Source organism: Phaethon aethereus (genome assembly GCF_964289735.1).
Source record: "Phaethon aethereus genome assembly, chromosome: 1".
NCBI classification, from domain to species: domain Eukaryota; kingdom Metazoa; phylum Chordata; class Aves; order Phaethontiformes; family Phaethontidae; genus Phaethon; species Phaethon aethereus.
In genome coordinates this window covers 220,406,580-220,419,016 of record NC_138575.1, presented here as the reverse complement: position 1 = coordinate 220,419,016, position 12,437 = coordinate 220,406,580, and positions in this window count along the sequence as shown.

Genomic DNA, 12,437 nt, shown 5'->3' with positions numbered 1-12,437 from the left:
CGGTCAGGAAAGGAAATATTACCATGGGAAAATGAGACTCAGAGAAATTGGATTTCTTGAACAAAAGCTTCAAGATTTGAGTAGCCTAGGTCTCCAGTGCCATCATCCCAATGCCTGCCTCTGATAATCATTGTCCTGAAATTATTTCTTTGTATTAACGGTTTTCCATAATCCCTTGTGTTATTGCAGCTTGACACATTCTCTTACTGTGGTTTGTGGTGGATTTTGCTGTTGAGCCATGAAAATGAACAAGGGAGGTGGGAAACAGTTAGAGGAGCTAAAGCAAGGCTCTTTGGGGGATATGGAGATGTGGGCTGTGCCTGAGGTTATGTGCGAGTCTGAAAGCAGTGGGAAAGTGTTGTGGTCATGGAGGGCAGTGCAGAGTATGGGCGTGCAGAGGAAGGAGTGCATAGAAGAAGGGCAGTGAGGAACTGGGCACCCCTTCCAAGCCCCAAAGACTGTCAGCTCCCACCGAGAAGCAGCAGCAGCAGACCCCACGCAGGCGCCTTTCTGGTAGGCAGATGTTTCTATCACGTGTTTGGCAACCATCGAGCGCCCAGGATCTGGCGGGGGGATGAGTGGAGAGAAAGATGCTGAGTGAGAGCAGAAGATGCAGCCAAAGCTTGGTGAGGCTCAACTGTCCATGTGCACTTTGGAGACGTGAATCTCACCTCAGAGCACCCACACATGAACACACACACACCGCCTCCCATGGCAGATGTCTTCAGAAGAGTTGCCCTGAACAGATAGGTAACAACTAATAATGGTGTTAGGCAGTTATTCTTCCCTATGTATTCTCCACGATTACAAAATTCAATGTAATTTTGTAAAACCTCTTTAGGGTAAGGGCTATTACTTTATTATGTGCCTGTGTCTTGTCAAATGTGGTGGGACCTTCAGTCATGACTGGGACATTTACGTCATGATCACTGTTTCATGGGATTTGAACAAAAGCCCTTTGAAAAGGTAGTGATAAGTCTGAAGATCCCGGCCAGCTCTCCCAGAGGGAAACTGCCAACCCCAACTCAAAATGGAGACAAGGTCAGTGTCAGAAGAGCAATGTTTCAGGGCTTTTTTGGGTATTTTTAATCACCGAAAGAATACTAGAAATCTGCATTAATATAAATGAGAAGGCAGATATTTTTACTATAAAGTGCTCCAAAAGAAGTTAAATAGCATAAACTTGTATGCTGATATCAAGCTAAATGTAAGAGTTAAAAGTAAGAAGCTCTGCATCTAAGGTTTTTGTGACCTCTTCCTTCTATAATTCTACCTTATGGTTTTGCTTCTTGGAATAACTTATGCTAATTTCTTTCTAGCAAAGGACTCAAAGGACTTCTAAGAAGTTTACAGAGGTCTTACCAGTTGTCCACTCTTTTCATGGAACCTTGGGCTCTTGAGCTCAATGTATTTCTGAGAAAGACTGTATGACATGGGGCCTGAAACAGCAAGGACTTGACCCAATGTCTGTGTCTTTGCAAATAAATGAAATGTGCCCAAGATTGTCCTGTGACTCTGAGGCCATCTGGCATGGAAGAGCTTGCATCCACGCTTTTAAATTTGAGTAGCCTGCAAATCTAGGTAGCTTCATCCCAGCTGCTTGTTGGGAACAGTTCTTGGCCTCTGTTAGATCCCAAACCACAGGTGAACATATTTACATGCCCAGAAATGTTCTCCAACACTTTTCATGAGCTGGTACAGAAATCGCTGTTGACTCCAGAAGCCACTTCATTAATTATGTCCTCTTTAAGGTCCAGAGTGGTTGGACTTTTGGACAACACTCAGTATCATATTGACCACTTTCTTAGCTGGAGTGAGTTCCTGCTGCTTATAGAACAAGGCACCACATGTGCTGTGTCTCAGTGCACAGGGTGGTGTGTCAGCTCAGCACAGAGCATCACTGATAGCGTTTATTAACCTGACTCCATGGAGTGAGCACCATGGGAATGTCTTGAGGTTCAGTAAGAGCAGGAACAAAACCTTCATCCACTACAAACCAGAAGGTAGCATGAGAAAGCCAATGGCAGTGGGAAAGTGCTTGTGATGGAATGATGTAATGACTTCCCTTCCCTTCTCATTTCAGTCTGTTTTGAGAAAATCACTCATGGCACCCCCATTCTTCCTGAAAAGTTAGTGCTGGATCTGTTAAATGAATCCCAGTTGCACCAGCTGGACCATAAAAGCAGGTAATTAAAAAGCACTACCTTTTCCAGCTATGAGCTCAAGAAGCCGCACAGGTGCCTTACAGACAAGTGTACACAGAGCCTTTGTCCTTGCATGAGAAGCAGAAATCTTTGGTAGCTTCATTGTATATTATTCATAGTGAGCCTTCTTGAATTACTATGAACAAAACAAGATGATTTCATCTCCATGCATTGAGTTGCAATCAAACTGAATTTGACTAGAGGAATCTCAGAAACTGTGGATTATCTGAGGGGTGTTGCTTTGTCCCAGGTTTGCATCTGGATTCTGTGGTTTCTCTTCTCATACCTCATGAATTTCCCATTCCAAGCACTTTGCAGCAATACTAGCCTTCATCCCCAGATTGTCCCAGACACAGCAATGAATTGCAGTGCAGACATAACCAAGGGACAGGCTTTTAGCTCCTGCTAAATAGAGATGCAGGCTAAAGCCTACAATACCCAGGAGATCACAGTGACCTTTCCTGGGTACAACATGCTCTTGTTTTCTGTTCTGGAACCACACTGTATGCCCAAGCGCAAGATGAAGTCTTGGAGCGACCTGCTGGTACCTCTAACAGGGAAAACACTGTGGCAACTGGGCTGCAAGGCAAATAAATTGCAGGAATGTGGCCTCTGCTGTGCTTCCCACTCCCTGCTGGCCTTTGAAATGAAGAAGCAGTCTGGGAGCTGGAGGGAAGCCTCCTGCTTGGCAATGTGGGCTGATACCAAAAAGCTACCAAGCTCTTGATAGGAGACAAGTGAAGGAGAAAAGGGGTTATATTCACTGTGAGACAATACTCCGTGGCTGCTCTGAAAGATGACAGCTACAGCAAGTCATTTATAATTTGTCGGAAATGTTTCCTTCTGACTACCCTTGCAGAGAAGAGGAACGGGAGCAGCTGTTGGCCTCAACCCATCTCATATATTATTATCTGTCTTCGGGACCTGCTAGCAAGGCTTGGTCGTTTTTTCCAGCATGAAATATAATGGGATTCCTCGAGGTTTTGCTAACTCAGTCTTTCATCATAGAAGGAGACGTGGCTGTGGGCAAATGAGCTGGAATTTTGTCGAAGGAATTTGTATGTGCTCAGAGAGACAGGACAAGGGGTGAAATGGTAGATACAGAATGCTGCCTTGTGAGGGTCAAATTATGGCCACTCCAGGCTGAGTGTTGAGAGTAGGAAGAGAAGGAGGGAACTACATGAGCATCTACTCTTGCTGGATGTGCCCAGCAGCCATGCTGCAAGCCTTCAGGTTTTTAGACCACCTCAGCCAAGCTATCTAGTGGAGGAGATTTTGAGCAGGTTTGGTAGCCTACCTGGAGGACAGCTTATATTTTTGCAAGTCAAACATATCTCTCATGGGTGAAACGAAACCCACTGGGCCACTCAGATCCCCAGCGGATGTTGCTTGTATCCGGAGTGACTGGATGGGCTGATGGGCAGTGGTGTTGTGCAGGAAGCACATAGGCCATATTAAAGCTTGATCTTCACTTCCTGTGGTAGACACAGCTGGCAAAGACAGTCTTCACGGGGCATGAGTTCAGAAGTAAGAATAAAGCTTCAAGGATCTGGAATCACAAAACCCACGGGCCAACACTATCTCTGGGGAGGTGATGGTGGTAGGTGATGTTAGCAACTGTTGCAGGCTGGCAACGCTGAGCTGTGAGAAAACATCACCACCCCAAAGGGACCACCTGCATATGTGTACTTGCACAAGCCTCTCACAGTGCCCCACTGTCACAAGCCCTCAGGGAGCAAGACTTCTCTGCCACCCTCATGCTGCTGAGCAGAGACCTTGCAGCTTTTGTGCCACCATTACTGGCCAGGAGTGAGACAGTGAGAGGACTGAATTTAGCTGTTCCATAAATGAGCCTAAACCCCACAGGAATGCATGGGAGCTCCTCACACAGCTGATGTTAGCCAACAGCATGGACATCAAATATGCAGTAAAAGGGGATTATCCAGGCCTCCCCTTTGCAGTCTTTGACTATATAAAAAGACCTGTAAAGAGGAAGGGAATAAGCTCTCCTCCATATCCTCAGGGAACAAGGCATGAAGTCACGGTCTTAAAAAATAGAGCTCTGGGAGAGCTCTGTTAAACTTGAGAGGCAAATTTCTAACCAGTTAAGAACTGGTATAGATTGCCTGGGTAGGCTGTGATTCTTGAACCAACTGAGGTTTTTAAAAACAGATTAGACAAACATCTGTCAGGAATGGCTTAGGAACAGCTGGTCCTGCCCTAAGGCAAATAAAAAGCCTTGATGACCTCTCCTCATCCCTCCAGCCCTCTTTTTTTTATGATTTTGTGACTGACTTTCCTGCTAATCTGCACCATATTTCATGCTCAAGAAATATACCACTCTCTCAGGACTGAAGAGATGAGTCTTTTAGAGCACAGGTGTGCAGAAAAAGTATTCAACAAAAACCTTCTGCAAAAGTTTCTTCATCACCTAACATGCTCTTTGCAACAGTCTCCAAAAGAAGCACCTCGATGCTTTGTCATGGCTGGCACATTTTCGATAAAGCCCATTGCATAGTGCTGTGATATCAGCATCCCTTTATGAAGACAAGGTTATGCCCCAACTGTTCCACTTCCCAGCTTTATGAGACCACATCCACCTTAGGAGGAACAACTAAAGATGTTCCCAAATGCTGCTCACCGAACAGCAGCTTGTGCTAAAAGACACTACACTCCGTTTTCAGTCACTGTTAGCTCAAATCACCTTTGTGATTTGAACCTGGATGAAGGCAGGCCAAGGCACTGGTATGCATTATAAGGCATGTCTTCCACCATCATTGCTTTTGCAAAGGGACAGTCTTAGAAGAGAAGATGCTAACCTGAGCGAGGGTTGAGGCCATGGTATGCAAGGAATTATACCGTGAAAAAAGAGAAGAATTTCCAGCACTGTAGAAATGACAGGCAGGGGAGAGGAGAAAGAAAGTTTTACCAGTCTTATTTTACAAACAGGCTCTTTACTCACAGCAGGTTTTCTTGTACCTGGGCGTCTTCTGAAAGTGGATCTCAGAAAAATCTTGGAAGGTGACTAAGGAGAAAAGTGCTGGTTCCTGCACTTGGGTCACAACAACCCCATGCAACGCTACAGGCTTGGGGAGGAGTGGCTGGAGAGCTGCCCGGCGGAAAGGGACCTGGGGGTGCTGGTTGACAGCCGGCCAGCAGTGTGCCCAGGTGGCCAAGAAGGCCAGCAGCATCCTGGCCTATATCAGCACTAGTGTGGCCAGCAGGAGCCGGGCAGGGATGGTGCCCCTGTACTGGGCACTGGTGAGGCCACACCTCGAATCCTGTGTTCAGTGTTGGGCCCCTCACTACAAGAAGGATGTTGAGGTGCTGGAGCGTGTCCAGAGAAGGGCAACGAAGCTGGTGAGGGGTCTGGAGCACAAGTCTGATGAGGAGCGGCTGAGGGAACTGGGGTTGTTTAGTTTGGAGAAGAGGAGGCTGAGGGGAGACCTTTTCGCTCTCTACAACTACCTGAAAGGGGGTTGTGGTGAGGTGGGTGTTGGTCTCTTCTCCCAAGTAATGAGCGACAGGATGAGAGGAAATGGCCTCAAGTTGCACCAGGGGAGGTTTAGATTGGATATTCATGGTTATATATCATATACACAGTCAGGTAGAGGTGGTTCCCAGCTATCTCAGGCCCACTAATGAAGCAGAAAACTATCCTTTCTTTTTTCCTTCTTCTCATTCATTTTACAAGCTAGGAATTATAAAAGGGCCCCCTTTTTTTTTTCTCCAGGAACAGGACTGGTACCAAAGGACACTGTGAGCAGGAGGTCTCTAATTCCAGACCACCCCACACGAGAGCTGTTCTTCAGCAAGTTTGTTGTTGTGTCTCTGCTTGTGATCAGTACCAGATGGCATGAAAATAGCTACAAGAAGCTCTGAAGTAGGCAATGATGAAAAATAGACATCTGAAGAAAGTTACTGAACCACGCTGATACGGCTTCTATCAAAAAAAAAAAAAAGACTGAAACAAGGTGAAACAGAGCCAGCATTTGTAGGATCTTTCAGTACCTGAGACATGGGAAAGAGATGGAGTTAATAGCTTGGAGTTTAAAACATCTTCAAATTAGCTGAGGATGGGCACCCCAAAACTCCGAGGTACCCAAAATTGCTCTGCATACTTACAAATTGTGGACAGTGGTTTTCAATCCCCAAGGTCATAGAATCATAGAATCATAGAACAGTTTGGTTTGGGAGGCCCCTTTCAAGGCCATCTAGTCCAACCCCTTGCCATGAGCAGGGACATCCCCAACTTGAGCAGGTTGCTCAGAGCCCCATCCAGCCTGACCTGGGATGTTCCCAGGGATGGGGCATCCACCACGTCTCTGGGCAACCTGGGCCAGGGTTTCACTCCCCTCAGTGTCAAAAATTTCTTCCTTAGATCTAGTCTAAATCTCCCCTCTTTCAGTTTAAAACCGTTACCCCTTATCCTATTGCTACAGGCCTTGCTAAAAAGCCTGTCCCCATCTTTCTTCTCAGCCCCTCTCAGCCCTGACAGCTGCACTAAGGTCTCCCCGGAGCCTTCTCTGCTCCAGGCTGAACCCCACAACTGTCCCAGCCTGTCCTCCCAGCAGAGCTGTTCCAGCCCTCAGAGCATCGCTGGGGCCTCCTCTGGCCCTGCTCCAGCAGGTCCATGTCTCTCCTGTGCCGAGGGCTCCAGAGCTGGACGCAGCACTGCAGGGGGGTCTCCCCAGAGCGGGGCAGAGGGGCAGAACCCCCTCCCTCGCCCTGCTGGCCACGCGGCTTTGGGGGCAGCCCAGGACATGGTTGGCTTCTGGGCTGCGAGTGCACATTGCCGGCTCCTGTCCAGCTTTTCACCCACCAGGACCTCCAAAGTCCTTCTCTGTGGGGCTGCTCTCCATCCCTTCATCCCCCAGCCTGTGCTTATATCAAGGGTTGCCCCGATCCAGGTGCAGGACCCTGCCCTCGGCCTTGTTGAACCTCATGAGGTTCCCATGGGCCCATTCCTTGAGCTTGTCCCCGTCCCTCTGGTTGGCATTCTGTCCCTCAGGCATGTCAACCACACCACTCAGCTTGGTGTCATCTGCAAACTTGCTGAGGGTGCCCTCGATCCCACTGTCTGTGTCATTGATGAAGGTATGAAACTGTACTGGTCTAGTTTTCCTTCTGCTTTCTCACACATACTTATAATTCAACAAGTGGGGAAGAGCTAAGCAGGGCCATCAAAGCATAAGCAGATCTCCAGTTGGGGAAAGAAACCGAATTTTTGGTGTACTCAATTTCTGTCTACTAGGTATTTTTTTTTCTTTTTCTTTTTTTAATTGGGTTGGGCCAATATGAAAGAAAACAGCAAACTCCTCACTCATATATGTCTTGGTGAGTTTGAAATGGCAGCTCCCATTTCCTATGTTTACTGTTGCTTTTGATGTTACCTAATGAATGTAGATCCTCTAAAAGATTCTGGTTAGGGGCTTTGAATCTGGAAACCATTTGACAATTAAGCAAGAAGACACAACGGGGTGTGTTTTATGGGCCCCATTAATGCGTGCCTGGGGGTGTGTGCTGCCGTGTGGCCTCTGCCTTCACCCACCCATGCTGTGTATTAAAGGTCTGATAAAATTCACTCTGGAGTCCTTTATTGTGATGATATCATTTTTAAAAAAGAGGGGAAAGGGACAACAGTTTATTATTCTAAGAGAAAACCCAGCCAAGATTAGAAGACAAAAAAAATTTACAGCAAATAAGCTTCCCCCTGGTCACTTCCCTACCATGCATCGTAAATACTGAGCCTGCCACTTTGGGGTGGCCACCATGCTTGGTAGCGTGAGCTACTGGCGAGGCGGCAGCAAAGCTTTCTCTGCTTTCATTTCAGGCATAACATGTCCAAAAGTCATCAGCATCAAGGGTATACTCAATGTCCCTGAGTGTTCTGCCTTGTGTCTTCTCTGAATGCCACTTCTGACTGACACGCACCATGGCAAGAAAGTGTTTTCAAGGGATTTGAATTGGTAGCTTTGGGGCTGATCTGCCTCAAGGTGTTCAGTTGTCTCAGTTCAGGTTCAGAACCTTCAGCAGGTTCTGAGGGCATGAACACCCACACAGACCTGGGGTTAAGCTGCCATAGACCAGAGACCAACACCAGCTGAAGGACACATCTGCCAGTAGCGGCCTGCGTGGGAAGATTAGAAGGTCATGCAATGTTTCTGAGAGCTGTCCTACAGACGAGGACAAGGTGGGTGAGGTAAGCAGTTCCAGCACTTGCTAGGTTACTATACTACCCTCTTTTCGAGAAAGCCCAGCTCTCCATGTGAAATTCATGTAGACGTCCCAAATACACTGTGGACTCAGCTCATGATGTGAGTAGTGAAGTGTCTCCATAGCAAAAATAACAAGATCAGACTGAGGCTGCTAAATTTGGAGATATGAGGACTTGACTCTCCAGCACCCTGGCATCACTTTCAAACCCTGCGTTCATCCAGAATATTATTTGCATGAAAAAACCCCACACAGTGGGAAGGGCGACAGGAGCTTTTCCAACCCAGTCCACTCTGTTTTATGGCTCCTAAGGTACATGGCTGCAGACTGTTACTCATCTCAGAGTTGAGGACATGAATGAGCTTTCTGTCTGGAAAGCTTTCAGAGACGTGCTGAAGCTGGTTCTTATACAGCCAGCAAAGGGAACCATCAGGGCAAAACATGCCTGAAAGGAGAAATTAAAAACAGCCTCGGAAGAAAATGTGTATACATGTGGCATGACATTTATTTATTATCCTGTGCTGCAGAGCTCTTGCCCAAGCAGAGTTGAAAGCTTAGTGAAAACGGTGGGTTTTTCTAAGCTCTACCAGGATTTAGACCCTCCAGTGAATGTATAAACAAGGAACATTTTCAAAGTCTTCTCCTGCTAATGGTTATTCATAACTATTTTAGGGACCTGCTGTTCCGTCTGACTGACAGCACTGAAAAGAAAAAAGATCCCAAATGTGGTCTTTCTACTCCATGATTTGCCTAACAGCTGGATGTAATGCAAAGCCCATTTTCTGCTCCTGCTACAGCTGGTTTGACATCTGTGTAATGGAGGAGAAGCAATGGGGATTGATTGGGCTTGGGAGATTAAAGGTAATTGCTTTTGCTTCCCATGGCTCTGAGAAAGAGGGTGATGGTCCACGTCTTGCTATAGAAGACAAACCCATTTCACTGTTCCCATTGGCACAAATGAAATCCTTGGTAGCAAATTAGGAAAAACACACTGATGTCTGACCTGAGAGAGGAACAGCTGCAAGGGGACACTGAATGCCAGGACCTGGCATCCCCACCCTTGGCTAAGTGAACATCTCATTTTCCTACACCTCCATCTCCCCCCATCACCTGTGGATGATCATTCTTCATCACCCTCAGAGGAAGGCTGCAACTCTCAGGTCATTGGTATTGGCTAACCCACAGCCTGGCATGAGGGAGAGCTGATCTGCTCTCGGTACGGTGGGATGGACTGGGCAAAACTTGATGTTTCCTCCATCCCTGTCTTTTCTGATACCATGAAAATATCTGGAGGTGGAAGATTTTCAAGATTTAGCCTTTCAGGGCAGCACTAAGACACTTTGAAAGGTAGCCATGGGTTTTCCTTTCACTCCCTGTTGGCACTTCAGCTTCCCAGGCCAGAAGCCTGGCACATTTTGAGTTGTTCAGGAGTTATTCAGAGCCAGGAGCTGAATTTTGTGAGCATAGTGAGTCTGGTTTTGAGAATGGGCTCAAAACAGCCCTTCAAAAATGCTGCGTGATCCACCGTAAGTCTGAACCAAGGTGCTAGGACTTAGCTGCTCATCTCTATATAACCAGGGTCTCAACACACTGGTCCCTAGCAGTCTCTTTGTGAAAACCTTGTAACTGTAACAGTACAGTTCTCTACATGTTTTTGCTTTCCCCAGACAAGCACAATGCTGGGAACATGGAGGATCTGCAGACAACACATCCAGTATTATGAGACAGTGGTAAGCCCGTGAGCAATGATGGTTTTGTGCCCTGATGTTCAGCCATGACTGCTCCAGTACACTCTTCTGTGGTTGATGCCATCTAGTTGATTCCTGCAGCACATGTGAAGGCTGTGATATAGAATCCCTGCCCTTTCTTCACCTGGCTCCTTACTTCTAGCAAGAAGCGCATGTAGACACCTTGACAGTCTTTTGCAGCTGAGGAACTTCTGCTATCTCCAAAGATTTAGCTTTGACTGGCAAGTGAGCAGAACCATCCTCATGTGATGTGCCCCAAATGCCTACAAACAACTTTGGGTCTAGTCCCTTCAAAGTCCCCAAAGCCCCCTCTCGTCCATGTCCTTTTCCCTGTTCTCTCCCCATTGTTGTCCCACCCACTGCTCCAAACATTATCACCACAAAGAAGGACAAAGTTGCTCTTTTTAGTGATCTTAAAACACCTTCGGATCCAAAATTTACATGCTGGCACTCATTGTCAGCTCTCAGTATGAGTACTATGGCATGACAAGCACATCTCAGGGTGACAGCTCTGGAAAAACAAGGCAAGCATTTCTCAACCTTTTACCTGCCTTTTTTTTTTTTTTGGCAAAAGCAATCAGTGGGCATCTTGCATTTACTTATTTATTTATTTCTTACAGGACACACACACACACAACCCTGCACAAAGGAGGGAGAACATTTGAAATGAATTTCACAGAAGTTTCCTTCTTTGCCCTCGACTCCGCCCCAGGAGAATGCTTGGCTGAGATGATGTGAATGCAAGATTTTATTAAAAGTAAACCAGCATTATAGGAAAGGAAGCCACGAGTTGTTGTTAATGCCAACCAAACAAACCTGAGCATTAGGCAATATAAATATAATCTACATGATGATTCACATATGTTTTCTGTCTATCTGCTATAAACTGCAGCACCCCACTCAGGGTATAAAACAAAGCACCTTTTCTGTTTGTATGCAGCAAATGTTTGGGGTTCTTTTTTTTCCTTTGTTTTAAAATTATTATTGCCAAATCAGATGTGCTCATGTGACTTTCAGCGGATATTTCCCTGACCCAAGCAAACCTGCTAGGTTGTCGGGCCTCATCCGTCAGCCCCATGAATGGTGCCTGAGGTTTCAGATCAGCACAACCTTTTCTCTGCCTTTCTGTTAGAAAAGTATGAATATTAAATAATACAGACGTGGCTTAAGAAGGAATGTCCAGTGACCTATGACACTGTGCTGAAATACCTCCAATCTGATGTTCAAACCTCTGGCATTTGTGCCGTGGAGGTATGCATGCTCCATGCCGTGTTCCTCATCAAAAGGACTTTCAGATGAGACCTCACAGAGTGTCTAGAAGTGGAAAAGATGCATTCAGCTCAATCCAGCTGTCTGACCACAGTTGTTTCAAGTGACTCAGGAGCATGTGCCTGCCCAGACAGTGACTGTGGAGGTGGTGGAGCCTGAAGCAGGAGTGATGCTATTGTAAAGCTTTGCCTGAGTCAACCTCTGGATGGCCAAAAGCCTTCAATCATGAGATCCAGCCATGACTATGTATGCTGCCTGCCCTTCCCAATGCAAAGTAGGAATGGCTTGAGTCACAGCAGTCCAAGACGAAGCTTTTCACTTCATAATTCACCCTGCCAGACAGGCAGTTACCATGTCTCAGCTGAGACCGTGTTAATTAATACTGTAAAGATGCTTTGCCATCATTTGAAGCCATTGTCTGGCCATCAGGACTGTTGCCAAAACCTGTGAACTTTCTTAACATCCCTTACTCTGCTGAGGCCAGATTTTCTGACATCAGTCTCAGTACATCAAATCTCCAAGGAAATTTGAAACTCCATAAGAACTTGGAACTATTTCTCATCAGCTGCAGTAAAGCAAAGGCAACGCAGCATGATGCTCAGGGGTTTTGTACTGTTGGAGATACCAGTTTTGTCTCTGAGTTAGGAGGTAAAATCAGTGTGTGGACAAAGCTTGAACATTAAAACATGGTATGGCATGTACGAAATGTCAGCATACCATAAGGGAAAAAAACACATCTCATTGTGACGATCCATCTCACCTAACTTTAGGAATGGGATTAATCTTAATAACTGCAAGTATTTTCAATGTAGATATTCATCCCTCAGTTGAGCATTCGGACTTTCATGGCAGTAAATGAAGATCTAGACAGTATCAAGAATAAAGATCAATAATAAATTAAGTAAATAAATAGTAAGTTATATGTATAAAATCTGTATCTGCTTGGCTGGGTTGTCCCCTAAAACTCCATTGGCTGTATTGACCAGATTTTGCACCATTG